The 14,157-nt window shown below is 38.9% G+C and overlaps 4 non-coding genes and 1 pseudogene across 4 annotated transcripts; all 5 read left to right on the top strand.

Annotated features, from left to right (window-relative positions):
• The first annotated feature begins 55 nt into the window (after positions 1–55).
• On the top strand, positions 56–243 carry LOC131955418 (U2 spliceosomal RNA). Its single transcript, XR_009388853.1, has one exon. It is a non-coding gene; the product is annotated as a U2 spliceosomal RNA (small nuclear RNA).
• A 2,714-nt stretch (positions 244–2,957) lies between these two features.
• Positions 2,958–3,158, top strand: LOC131955417 (U2 spliceosomal RNA). Its single transcript, XR_009388852.1, has one exon. It is a non-coding gene; the product is annotated as a U2 spliceosomal RNA (small nuclear RNA).
• Positions 3,159–11,222: 8,064 nt separating this feature from the next.
• Positions 11,223–11,401, top strand: LOC131955416 (uncharacterized; annotated as a pseudogene).
• A 1,098-nt stretch (positions 11,402–12,499) lies between these two features.
• Positions 12,500–12,692, top strand: LOC131955421 (U2 spliceosomal RNA). The gene has a single exon (XR_009388855.1). It is a non-coding gene; the product is annotated as a U2 spliceosomal RNA (small nuclear RNA).
• A 1,098-nt stretch (positions 12,693–13,790) lies between these two features.
• LOC131955420 (U2 spliceosomal RNA) lies at positions 13,791–13,983 on the top strand. The gene has a single exon (XR_009388854.1). It is a non-coding gene; the product is annotated as a U2 spliceosomal RNA (small nuclear RNA).
• Positions 13,984–14,157: the final 174 nt, after the last annotated feature.

The raw sequence follows: 14,157 nt of genomic DNA, 5'->3' as shown, positions 1-14,157 counted from the left end.
TACTATGTATCACATGATGTTTTAAAACTTGCAACCTATCCATATAATGGAAGGAATTATATTAAACGCAAAAAAAAAAAAAAAAAGTATCTGTTCTTATCAGCTTAATATCTGATACGTGGCTCATTGAGTCACTACGATATTAAACTGATTTTTGGTACTCGGCGGGATGCCCGGGGCTTGCTCCGCTCTCGCCACGGGTCGGCCCGGTATTGCAGTTCTTCCGGGAATGGCCCATTCAATTTCAATAATGTACGATTGGTCTCTCTCTCTCAATAAAAACAGCTCACTGCTGGTCAGTCAGAGTGATATGGTATTTATTCTATACCAGTCACTGTTTGCTTAAAATGTTAATCGTTTGAGCTGACCAGCACATTTTTTCTTTATTTGACGGTTCTCAAACGAACGGCAGCCGGTATAAAAACAGATATTTTTTTTTATATTTAAAATTTCTCTCCGCTCCTCTCCTTCGTTGTTTACTAATCTAAATTATGTTTTAAAAATCATTTGTCATGGCCAGTATGTGTCAAAATATCACACTTCTGTCCACACAGGACCAGTATTAATTTCACTTTAATATAAAGAAAATAGAAATTTAAATGTAAATTTTTAAAAGTTATTTCAATTTAAAAAAACAAAAATTCATTTTTATTTTTAAACTGACGTACATTGTTACGTACATTGTTTAATGTATTCTTTCCTTCAACGATTTGCATATATCTTGATCCTAATTGATTTCAAAATGTTAAATGAAACATTACAATCAGCAGAATATTAATAACAATGATCCGTTTAAGAAAAAAAAATATAAATAAAAAAAAAAAAAAAAAAAAATCTAAATTTACAAATTTAAATTTTGTGGTTTTGTTCCGCATCTTTTCTCCTGCCGACCTCACGTCACCTTTTTGTATTCTTTTTCTTTCTCAGTCTCTTCCTATACCTTTTTAACGTTGGCTTGTTCCACAGCGCTAGTCGCCTTGCGCCGCCCGCCAAAGACGTAAAACAACAGGGCGTTGATCGATTCGATATACATCAAGGCGGCGCGGGCGTCAAGGGAAGCCACTATTACGACGTTAAGGTAAGGCGCTATATTTTTTTCCTTGTTTGAGTTTTAGAAATTCATAATGTTACTTGTTTCATTGATTTCGTTAACATTCGCCTTTCCGCTTTGGCAGATTGTAAAACGCCCACCGCCTAACGGCCGTACGTCGCATGGGCGGCGATTTCTGCAATAAGGAATATTTTCGGTGTGCGGAATCGGATGAATATTTACGGAATCATTTCAGAGGAGCGGATAGGAAATTTTCCGGAATATGAGGCGTCGGTAGTCCAGTGACCGTTATCGCTTCTCGGCCTTTTGTCCAAGATCAAGTGATAACCTATACCAACATCCTATAATGTCATACTCAAGTTCTATGACTTATGCAAATATAGTCAACGCCAGCAAAGGGGTTGCGCCCTTGGATGTTCCCCCTGGGTCGAGAGACTTGGGGAGGAGCCACCCGGACTACGGTTCGGGTGGCTTAATGAAATCCAGGGCCCAACCCTTTTCAGCCACTACAGCCATCCTGAACCTGCCGAACGAAGATTGCCCGGAACTCTTTCCTGCTGAGTCACCTACTATACAAGTCACCATAAGCTCAAAAGGTCATCCCAACTTAAGAGGACACATCTTACGCCAGATCATAAGTGATCACCAGATCCTACTCCTCAACTACGGGCGCGCTGACACCTGGTACTTCTCCTCATCAGAATTCGACGTCACCACCTTACATAACACAAACAAAACACATGGTCCCTACACACTCTACTACACCTTACACGAAAAGAACAGAATCACCGGAACCCTTAGATGGGTCCCACCCACACTAAGCGATCGCACACTCATACAAGCACTACAACCCTACAGCACCAAAGAACCTTCTATTCACACAATCCCCCTCACTACCAACCGCAATTTCTCATTATACACAGACAACCCAACAAACATCCCTCACTACATCCAAATAAATTACAAAAACAAAACACTTAACATGCTAATAGCCATCAAAGACAGAAAACAAGCTTGCCAACACTGCTCATCAACAGCACACTGGACCAACCAATGCCATACTCTCAACCTAGAATCAACACCCAGGGAACAAACACCAACTGAATCTACAGCCCTACCCGCTCCACAAGACCTCACGCCAAGCACTCAGCAACATTCCTCAATCGAAGTCGCAGCATCTAGCCCAAAAACACCGCCCAAAAAACAACCTACAGCTCAAAACCCAGCGCCACCCGCCCAGCCATCACCAAATTCAAGTAGTAAGCAAGCAGCAACGCTCGCCCAGCCAACAACGTCACCAAGCAGCCAACAAACAGAATTCAAAAAACCAATTAATCCACCCAAGCCGCCAAGCTTACCAACAACCCCAAGCAAACAGGAAAAAACAGTAAATACGGAATCAGAGATGAACACCGAAACAGATTTAAAACGGAAAAAGGATAGCCCCACAGAGGCAAAACAGACAAAGAGTATAAAAACAGATAAACAATTTCATGAAAAAACACACTGCAGGTTTTGTACCTTACGATACAGAACAACCTTAGAGTTGGAAATGCATGAAGAAGCAATGCACGCAAAAACCCTACAGTGTAAGATATGCGGAGGGAACAAGGTCCCCTCAGATAGCGATTGCTACCATGACATATCCAGGCACTATAGGGAAAACCACCCTAACGAAACATTGTACACATGCAGCGTTTGCACCGTGTGCCTCCCATTGCACGCCATACAGGTACACACAGAAATTCTTCATCAGTGATAGACGTTTTGTATTAGGTTGTAACTGTACTGATATTTTATGCTTTATTGTCATACTATGTATCACATGATATTTTAAAACATGCAACCTATCCATACAATGGAAGGAATTATATTAAACGCAAAAAAAAAAAAAAAAAAAAAAAGTATCTGTTCTTATCAAAAAAAAAAAAAAAAAAAAAAAAAAAAAAAGTATCTGTTCTTATCAGCTTAATATCTGATACGTGGCTCATTGAGTCACTACGATATTAAACTGATTTTTGGTACTCGGCGGGATGCCCGGGGCTTGCTCCGCTCTCGCCACGGGTCGGCCCGGTATTGCAGTTCTTCCGGGAATGGCCCATTCAATTTCAATAATGTACGATTGGTCTCTCTCTCTCAATAAAAACAGCTCACTGCTGGTCAGTCAGAGTGATATGGTATTTATTCTATACCAGTCACTGTTTGCTTAAAATGTTAATCGTTTGAGCTGACCAGCACATTTTTTCTTTATTTGACGGTTCTCAAACGAACGGCAGCCGGTATAAAAACAGATATTTTTTTTTATATTTAAAATTTCTCTCCGCTCCTCTCCTTCGTTGTTTACTAATCTAAATTATGTTTTAAAAATCATTTGTCATGGCCAGTATGTGTCAAAATATCACACTTCTGTCCACACAGGACCAGTATTAATTTCACTTTAATATAAAGAAAATAGAAATTTAAATGTAAATTTTTAAAAGTTATTTCAATTTAAAAAAACAAAAATTCATTTTTATTTTTAAACTGACGTACATTGTTACGTACATTGTTTAATGTATTCTTTCCTTCAACGATTTGCATATATCTTGATCCTAATTGATTTCAAAATGTTAAATGAAACATTACAATCAGCAGAATATTAATAACAATGATCCGTTTAAGAAAAAAAAATATAAATAAAAAAAAAAAAAAAAAAAAATCTAAATTTACAAATTTAAATTTTGTGGTTTTGTTCCGCATCTTTTCTCCTGCCGACCTCACGTCACCTTTTTGTATTCTTTTTCTTTCTCAGTCTCTTCCTATACCTTTTTAACGTTGGCTTGTTCCACAGCGCTAGTCGCCTTGCGCCGCCCGCCAAAGACGTAAAACAACAGGGCGTTGATCGATTCGATATACATCAAGGCGGCGCGGGCGTCAAGGGAAGCCACTATTACGACGTTAAGGTAAGGCGCTATATTTTTTTCCTTGTTTGAGTTTTAGAAATTCATAATGTTACTTGTTTCATTGATTTCGTTAACATTCGCCTTTCCGCTTTGGCAGATTGTAAAACGCCCACCGCCTAACGGCCGTACGTCGCATGGGCGGCGATTTCTGCAATAAGGAATATTTTCGGTGTGCGGAATCGGATGAATATTTACGGAATCATTTCAGAGGAGCGGATAGGAAATTTTCCGGAATATGAGGCGTCGGTAGTCCAGTGACCGTTATCGCTTCACGTCCTTGGCAAAGATCAAAGTGATAGTTTAAGTATTTTCAAGCTCTTTCATATGGATAATTGTTTCAGTGCTAGTTCTGTGTCATTCTCATCGTGAGGATTCGGTGGTTTTTTTTGTTCTTTCAAGGGAGACAATTGTCTTCAGTGAAATTTTTTGTGTATTTCCTGGATTACCGCGCTTTGAGTGTCCGGGTTCGTATTGTTAAATTTTTCTTCTGTTTAGATCTCTCCGTGGCTGATATGCAGCTATGGAAGGTCTAAACGGCATGTACTTTGACGTGCAGGAGGATGTGTTCCAGGTAGGAGCGCATCCTCCAAACACCCTAGAAATTAACATCACAGATGCCACTATATTAGTGGGCATGCCACATGAAGTCTTTAGGAGACAACTAGTAATGCTGACAAGATTACCAACGACAGAGATTGACAAAGTATATAACTATGGCGACATAAAAAAGTGGTTCGTCACTGTGAAATCCACAAAAATATTCAAGAACATGAATATGAAGGACTATGGAAGCCGCCGATCAGAAAATGCCACTACAGCAAGACACCATATATTTCAAATTCAAACTCTACACGCGGGTCAAAAAGGAATAAAAGGCATTATCAGATGGATACCAGCTGGTTATAAAGAAGAAGATTTGTTGAACACCTTAAAGAAGCTGTGTAAACCAGGAACAGAACCAAGCCTGCAAATGATAGACGAGGGAAACGCAGCAAGATTCATGATAACGCCTAAAGGTTCTACTGAGGAATTCCCTCATTACCTCCGATTATGGAAGGAAGAGGAGTCTCACCTTTGCTACATACAGATCGAAGGACGAAAGGCCCGGTGCTGCTACTGTAATACAGATAGGCACACGCCTAAACAATGTGTAAACCTCTACTGCAGAATAGTAGACGGTATACAGTTGAGAGAGGGGGTTTATAAAGCCGTGGAACCCTGGGATGAACGGGATAGAGTGGCAATGAGAGATGAAATACATCTAAAAGGCATTCGTAATTTCCTGGACTGGGATGATAGACGATGGTCCAACCCTGATGAGGAGGAAGGTGAACGTGGGAAACAACAGGAAACGAACATGGCTAGAGGAGAGATGGAGGAAGAGGATGAGGAAGGAAGGCGATCAAGAAAAAGGCCAAGGAAGGATGGGAAAAGTAGAGAAGAAGAAACCCCGGCTGTGACTGAGGAGAGGATACCCCGGGCCCCAGTGGCGGAGGAGGGCAGAACGGATGGGAAAGGAAGTGAGGAAAAAAAAAACATGGAAAAGGAAGATAAACAAGCTGCCGAGAAGGAGATAGGGATCACAGAGGAGGGTGCTGAGATGAAGGAAACTTCCCCCAACTCAGTGGCAGAAGAAAATGAAACAGGAAAACGGGAAAAGGACAGGACAAATGCGGAAGAAACGATGAGTGATGATAATGATTTAATTATAGATGAGATGCAAAGCGAAACAGAAGAAAGTGGTACGAGCTCCCCCCTTCAATCAATTGCGAACATTTTAAGTGACCATGATATTATTACAGACGAAGACTCAGACGGCACGGTAACGGGCACGGAGAGAAAGGCACAGCCCCCCCAAACCAACCCGAAACCGAAACCAAGCAGGAAAAAAAAGGGAAAAAAAACGCCTGAGCGCAACCTCAGAACGCCGTCACCTCCACTGCCCCCACTGCCAAATTGGGAATCTTAAATGGGAAGGCTTAACATAACAACACTAAATATCAAAGGTGCAGGGGGAAAGACAGTCCCCCTGCTACACACACTAGAACTATACAAAACAGACATACTACTACTACAAGAAACGAACTTTGCAAACACCCAACAAGCACAAGCATTTTGCAAAACACTAGACATTAATAACGCAGTACACAGTCTAGGACAAAATTGCAGAGGAACAAGCATATTAAACATCTCAAGAAAATATACCCTCCAAGACATGAGATCAGACAATGAAGGCAGACTAACCAGTGCTACAATAACAGACAACACATCAGAAACAACGATAATCAACATATACGCTCCGACACGCAAACAAGAACAAAAAACCTTTTATAGAAACCTACATAGGAAAATAAACACAGACTTCAAAGACAAAGACATTATATTATCAGGGGACTTCAACATGGTTTTAGAACAAAAAGATATGACAGGACCCTCACTGACAACAAAACGAAGAATTACAGCAGACAGAGAACAAATAGAGACGTTGACAGACATTATAGGCCTAAAACAACTCAAAGACGCCTACATACGGACAAGCTATAGAGACAATGAAGTAACACACCATGACACTACACACCACAGTGCAGCCAGGCTTGACAGAATCTACATACGCGACAACATCAAAGTAGCCAACATTAAGCACATTGTACAAACACTAACCTATACAGACCATAAAGGCATCTTAGCACAGTTAGACATTACACCCACTCCCAAAAGAAAACAGACATACTGGAAATTTAACAACACTTTATTAGAACATGACATATATACTATAGAAATTAAAAGACTTATAAGCGAATACACATTCACGACCCCTGACAAATACATTTTAGAACATTGGGAAGACCTGAAATATAAAATAACAGAGACAACGAAGAAAATCGCGAAACAGATCAACTCAGACAGAAGACGAACAGAAACACAATTAGAACGATTATTAGAAACACTCATTTTAAATAAAGAACAACAAGATAAAATACACGACATACAATCCCAGTTAGAGAACATACAAATACATAAATACAAAGGGGCTCTAGTAAGAAGTAGAATAGACATTGTAGGAGTAGAAGAACCAACCCACCATTGCAACACACTAGAACAAATAAATGCCCATAATAAACAAATTAACCTAATAAAGAAAGAAGACGGAACAGAGACGAACGACACGGACGAAGTACAGACATGCTTTACAGACTATTATCAACAACTCTTTGACAAGGAAGACAACGACAATGACATCCAAGATAGGTTTCTAGAACACACTACGAGACTTAAGGACGAAGACAGAGATAAACTATCCAACCCCATAACGGAGGACGAATTAAGGAAATCTATTGACACTTTAAAACCAAATAAAGCCCCTGGACCTGACGGAATAACAAATGAATTCTACCAAGCCTTTAAAAACGACATATTACCCCTATTAAACGCAGCATTTAAAGACATACATGACAGAGGTTTTGGCACGACTGATTTTAATAGAGCATACATAACCCTAATCCCCAAACCCGACACGGACAGATCTAAAGTTCAAAATTATAGACCCATATCCCTACTGAACAGCGACTACAAAATTTTGACCAAAACACTAGTCAGGAAAATAGAACCTTTCATAGAAAGTATAATTCACAGAGACCAACAGTACAGTATACCAGGCAGGAACATACAAAACCACACACACCTTATCAGAGACGTAATTTTATATTCCACCCAGAAAGACACCCAACTGGCAATCCTTAGTATAGATCAGCAAAAAGCTTTTGACAGAGTAGATCATACATGGCTAATGAAAACAATAGATGCATACAACTTAGGGCCCTATTTTAAAACATGGATTGAAATCATATACTCAACAGCTCAAAGTCACCTCATAATCAACAATGCAATCACTCAAGCTATACAAATTAAAAAATCAGTTAGACAAGGCTGTCCACTATCCCCATTACTATATATCCTTAGCATAGAACCTATGTTAGAAAGCATTAGAAAGGACAGTCGGATAAAAGGATTGCCTATACCAAACACGACAGCCAAGAAAATTATTGCATACGCGGACGACACCAACTTTTTAATACAGACCGAGAAAGAGATTAAAACAGTGATAGATATATTCTTAGAATTTGGCAAAGGCAGCGGGGGAAAAATTAACACAGAAAAATCCAAAATCTTAGGCATAGGGAAATGGCGTGACAAGAAAACATACGACACCCCAATGACAGTAGTAGACAAACTGAAAATTTACGGAATTACTTTCACAGGCACCCCAACAACAGAAGATAAAGACACATGGACGAAACTGAATGACAAAATCGTACAGAAACTGGACAGATACAAAAATTACAATACAACTATCTTTGGTAGAGCAGCGCTAGTTAACAGATACATCTTACCAAAAGTAATTTTTATAGCCACAGTTAGTACAATACCAACGCACTTTATAAAACAAACAAACAAACACATTAGGGAATTTATTTTTAAAAACACTATTAGGAACATCAGCCACCAAACATTAATACAAGATAAGTTAGATGGGGGGATTGGACTACACGACTTAAAGACGAAAATCAATACATTTAGACTTAAACATTTAGACAGAATTAGAATAGAACCACACTATCACCCACTAGCACAATACTATATAGGACAAAGAATTAACACAATACTAAAACAAACAAACACTACACCACATTACGGAGGGACAGATTTAGGCCAATTTTACAAAGTCACTATAGAGATCTTTAAAACAAACAAAAACATTATAGGAGAAAGCTCAAAGAAAATTTACAACTCTCTGGTCAAGCAACAATTAGAACCTTTATACAATAGAATTAAGTGGGCCGGAGAGTACAACACCATAGACATTAGTGACACATTTCGGAATCTGCACGGAAAACAAATTACACCCAAAGAGAAAGAAATAGGATACAGACTTATATACAATACAACACCCATCTCAACAAACACTAAGGCTAACACCAACACAAAAATAACATGCCAAATGTGCCGACAAAACACCCAAGAAACAGAAAAACACATTTATCTAGAATGCAAAATGATACAACTAACAAAGCAAACATTAGGTAGAGTTCTCAAGACAAAACATACAGAAATAATCAACAAAGCAATCACTCTTAACAACATAATTAAGTCAAGAGACAGAAGGACGGACGATAACAGTTTGACAGCATTAGCTATCTATAGACATACTATTTGGACAACCCGCAACAAAACCAAATATGACCGAAAAGTTTACGATGACACCGACGTAGAGTCTATTTTTAGAGCAGTACTGAGACAAAGACTGGGGACGGATTTTATTACATAACAGAAATATAGCAGACGGTTGTTTTATAGGACGTAAACGTGACTTTATTCAACATTAAACGGGACAGATTTCTAGCAGACGATGAAACCATTCTAGCGGGACGAGTGACCGACTTCCAACTCCCCCCCCCCCCCCACCCCGCCCCGCTTAGAAAACAAATTTCACAAGACAAGCCAAGGACCGTATCGACAACACACCCTGACCTCAAGCTAAATTTAGAATGACACGGCGAAAGAGCCCACAGAACAGATCAAATGCGACGGTTAGGCAACGAGACAAGGGAAACCACTCCAAGTTACTGTCTGTACTCTTAAATTATCCCCCTTTCCGAAAGCTCAAGCGACTCGCTCAAAAAAAACTCGATAGGGATGACTGACGGCCAGACTGTGGGAAAGGGGAGATTACCCATGCCTACAAAATTCATAATAAAATTATTCCCCCTTTTAAAAGTTTCTTCAAGACGTAACAGACAAACCAACCAAAATCAACTCACAGCACAACCCCCCCCCCCCCCCCCCCCACAACCCCTCCCCCCCTATATTATAAACGGTTGACGGACGAAGCCTAGCGGACCGTGACACACCAAGCTAGAAAAGTACTGAAACGTTACGATAAGGGAGGACAAACGAAGGACATAGCACAGTGGACGTGACAAATTCAACAGTAGGCTAGACAGACCCGTGGAAATGTGAACGACGGCGACCGACCTGTACTAGTGACTTACAGAGGACATGACCTTAGGAACCACGCGGTAACTGTTAGAAGACTGGTCAAAGGGACAGAACAATTAAATTACACACATTAGACAATAGGAAAAGTTACACCCCTTAGTTTCCTCTGCAAGTAATCAACGCATTAGATATAATACTTCACCCAGCCAAACACCTCAATCAACATGACCATCCCATTCCCGCCACCTAGTTTCTCTGTAGGGAAAGGCCTTAGATTGGGTTTCCTCTATATACCTGAGTTTTATATACCCTCTTTTCAATTGTACTAAAATATGTAAATTACTTTAAATCAAAATCATACTATTTATAATATTGTGGATTATGATCATTTTTGACAACTTCTAGGGTTGTTTTCTCCCTTTTAAATTTACTCTCGGTCTTTACCATAAATCCCGTAACAAGTAAACATCATTTCTCTTATTTATTACCTGGAGGAATTCATAAATAAAACAAGTAGGGAGGTAACCAAATTATTAATACAGCCGTTAGGGTGATAGAGTTATACGCCTTTTAATTCACCTGAATATCACAAAAGTTTCCTCTGTGTTGGGAATTAAAGAAAGGTTTTCTTTTTCCAAAAAAAAAAAAAAAAATGTGTGTGCACATCTAATCAAGGTGTCAATCTTGTTATCTTTTATGTTGATTTTGAATTAATAAAAGAAAAATGAGGAAAAAAATATAAAACGAAGACTGTCTGCAGATGATAGGCACAAATGGAAAGTGTGAATGCTTATAATTACCCTATGTATATACATTTTATTGTGTTTCATATACTTTCAGGTACTTTTTCTTGTATAAATAACAGTATCTTGTCCCAATTCAGGAAACCCACACCAACATCTGAAGCCAAATTTTTGTTGTTATGAATTATACTATAACCTACCACTTCTGTTATTGAATTCAAATTGCATTTAATGTATAACTTTTACCTTTCAGAACTAGAAGAGAGCTCAGTGTCCTGGAAACTAAATTCCCCCCCTCCCTCCCTCCAAAGTTCTACGATCTAAATTTTGTATATAACATGTAAATATCAGAACGAATGATTAAGTATGGAAATTTCAGAATAGTTAAAATTGTAAATCTGCGACAGTCTTCAAAAGTCGAATGATGAAAGTAGAAAATCAGCCAGTGCCACCACTCATTGGTTGGGCAAGCTGAAAATACAAATCTACAAAACTGAGACTTAAAAGAAGAGTATCTGTTCTTATCAGCTTAATATCTGATACGTGGCTCATTGAGTCACTACGATATTAAACTGATTTTTGGTACTCGGCGGGATGCCCGGGGCTTGCTCCGCTCTCGCCACGGGTCGGCCCGGTATTGCAGTTCTTCCGGGAATGGCCCATTCAATTTCAATAATGTACGATTGGTCTCTCTCTCTCAATAAAAACAGCTCACTGCTGGTCAGTCAGAGTGATATGGTATTTATTCTATACCAGTCACTGTTTGCTTAAAATGTTAATCGTTTGAGCTGACCAGCACATTTTTTCTTTATTTGACGGTTCTCAAACGAACGGCAGCCGGTATAAAAACAGATATTTTTTTTTATATTTAAAATTTCTCTCCGCTCCTCTCCTTCGTTGTTTACTAATCTAAATTATGTTTTAAAAATCATTTGTCATGGCCAGTATGTGTCAAAATATCACACTTCTGTCCACACAGGACCAGTATTAATTTCACTTTAATATAAAGAAAATAGAAATTTAAATGTAAATTTTTAAAAGTTATTTCAATTTAAAAAAACAAAAATTCATTTTTATTTTTAAACTGACGTACATTGTTACGTACATTGTTTAATGTATTCTTTCCTTCAACGATTTGCATATATCTTGATCCTAATTGATTTCAAAATGTTAAATGAAACATTACAATCAGCAGAATATTAATAACAATGATCCGTTTAAGAAAAAAAAATATAAATAAAAAAAAAAAAAAAAAAAAATCTAAATTTACAAATTTAAATTTTGTGGTTTTGTTCCGCATCTTTTCTCCTGCCGACCTCACGTCACCTTTTTGTATTCTTTTTCTTTCTCAGTCTCTTCCTATACCTTTTTAACGTTGGCTTGTTCCACAGCGCTAGTCGCCTTGCGCCGCCCGCCAAAGACGTAAAACAACAGGGCGTTGATCGATTCGATATACATCAAGGCGGCGCGGGCGTCAAGGGAAGCCACTATTACGACGTTAAGGTAAGGCGCTATATTTTTTTCCTTGTTTGAGTTTTAGAAATTCATAATGTTACTTGTTTCATTGATTTCGTTAACATTCGCCTTTCCGCTTTGGCAGATTGTAAAACGCCCACCGCCTAACGGCCGTACGTCGCATGGGCGGCGATTTCTGCAATAAGGAATATTTTCGGTGTGCGGAATCGGATGAATATTTACGGAATCATTTCAGAGGAGCGGATAGGAAATTTTCCGGAATATGAGGCGTCGGTAGTCCAGTGACCGTTATCGCTTCTCGGCCTTTTGGCTAAGATCAAAGTGTAGTATCTGTTCTTATCAGCTTAATATCTGATACGTGGCTCATTGAGTCACTACGATATTAAACTGATTTTTGGTACTCGGCGGGATGCCCGGGGCTTGCTCCGCTCTCGCCACGGGTCGGCCCGGTATTGCAGTTCTTCCGGGAATGGCCCATTCAATTTCAATAATGTACGATTGGTCTCTCTCTCTCAATAAAAACAGCTCACTGCTGGTCAGTCAGAGTGATATGGTATTTATTCTATACCAGTCACTGTTTGCTTAAAATGTTAATCGTTTGAGCTGACCAGCACATTTTTTCTTTATTTGACGGTTCTCAAACGAACGGCAGCCGGTATAAAAACAGATATTTTTTTTTATATTTAAAATTTCTCTCCGCTCCTCTCCTTCGTTGTTTACTAATCTAAATTATGTTTTAAAAATCATTTGTCATGGCCAGTATGTGTCAAAATATCACACTTCTGTCCACACAGGACCAGTATTAATTTCACTTTAATATAAAGAAAATAGAAATTTAAATGTAAATTTTTAAAAGTTATTTCAATTTAAAAAAACAAAAATTCATTTTTATTTTTAAACTGACGTACATTGTTACGTACATTGTTTAATGTATTCTTTCCTTCAACGATTTGCATATATCTTGATCCTAATTGATTTCAAAATGTTAAATGAAACATTACAATCAGCAGAATATTAATAACAATGATCCGTTTAAGAAAAAAAAATATAAATAAAAAAAAAAAAAAAAAAAAATCTAAATTTACAAATTTAAATTTTGTGGTTTTGTTCCGCATCTTTTCTCCTGCCGACCTCACGTCACCTTTTTGTATTCTTTTTCTTTCTCAGTCTCTTCCTATACCTTTTTAACGTTGGCTTGTTCCACAGCGCTAGTCGCCTTGCGCCGCCCGCCAAAGACGTAAAACAACAGGGCGTTGATCGATTCGATATACATCAAGGCGGCGCGGGCGTCAAGGGAAGCCACTATTACGACGTTAAGGTAAGGCGCTATATTTTTTTCCTTGTTTGAGTTTTAGAAATTCATAATGTTACTTGTTTCATTGATTTCGTTAACATTCGCCTTTCCGCTTTGGCAGATTGTAAAACGCCCACCGCCTAACGGCCGTACGTCGCATGGGCGGCGATTTCTGCAATAAGGAATATTTTCGGTGTGCGGAATCGGATGAATATTTACGGAATCATTTCAGAGGAGCGGATAGGAAATTTTCCGGAATATGAGGCGTCGGTAGTCCAGTGACCGTTATCGCTTCTCGGCCTTTTGGCTAAGATCAAAGTGTAGTATCTGTTCTTATCAGCTTAATATCTGATACGTGGCTCATTGAGTCACTACGATATTAAACTGATTTTTGGTACTCGGCGGGATGCCCGGGGCTTGCTCCGCTCTCGCCACGGGTCGGCCCGGTATTGCAGTTCTTCCGGGAATGGCCCATTCAATTTCAATAATGTACGATTGGTCTCTCTCTCTCAATAAAAACAGCTCACTGCTGGTCAGTCAGAGTGATATGGTATTTATTCTATACCAGTCACTGTTTGCTTAAAATGTTAATCGTTTGAGCTGACCAGCACATTTTTTCTTTATTTGACGGTTCTCAAACGAACGGCAGCCGGT

This window comes from Physella acuta, unplaced genomic scaffold (genome assembly GCF_028476545.2).
Source record: "Physella acuta isolate Inbredline_101_S28 unplaced genomic scaffold, ASM2847654v3 ptg001065l, whole genome shotgun sequence".
In the NCBI taxonomy this organism is placed as follows: Eukaryota; Metazoa; Mollusca; class Gastropoda; family Physidae; genus Physella; species Physella acuta.
The sequence above is the reverse complement of the archived record's forward strand: the minus strand, read 5'-3'. Positions and strand labels throughout refer to the sequence as shown.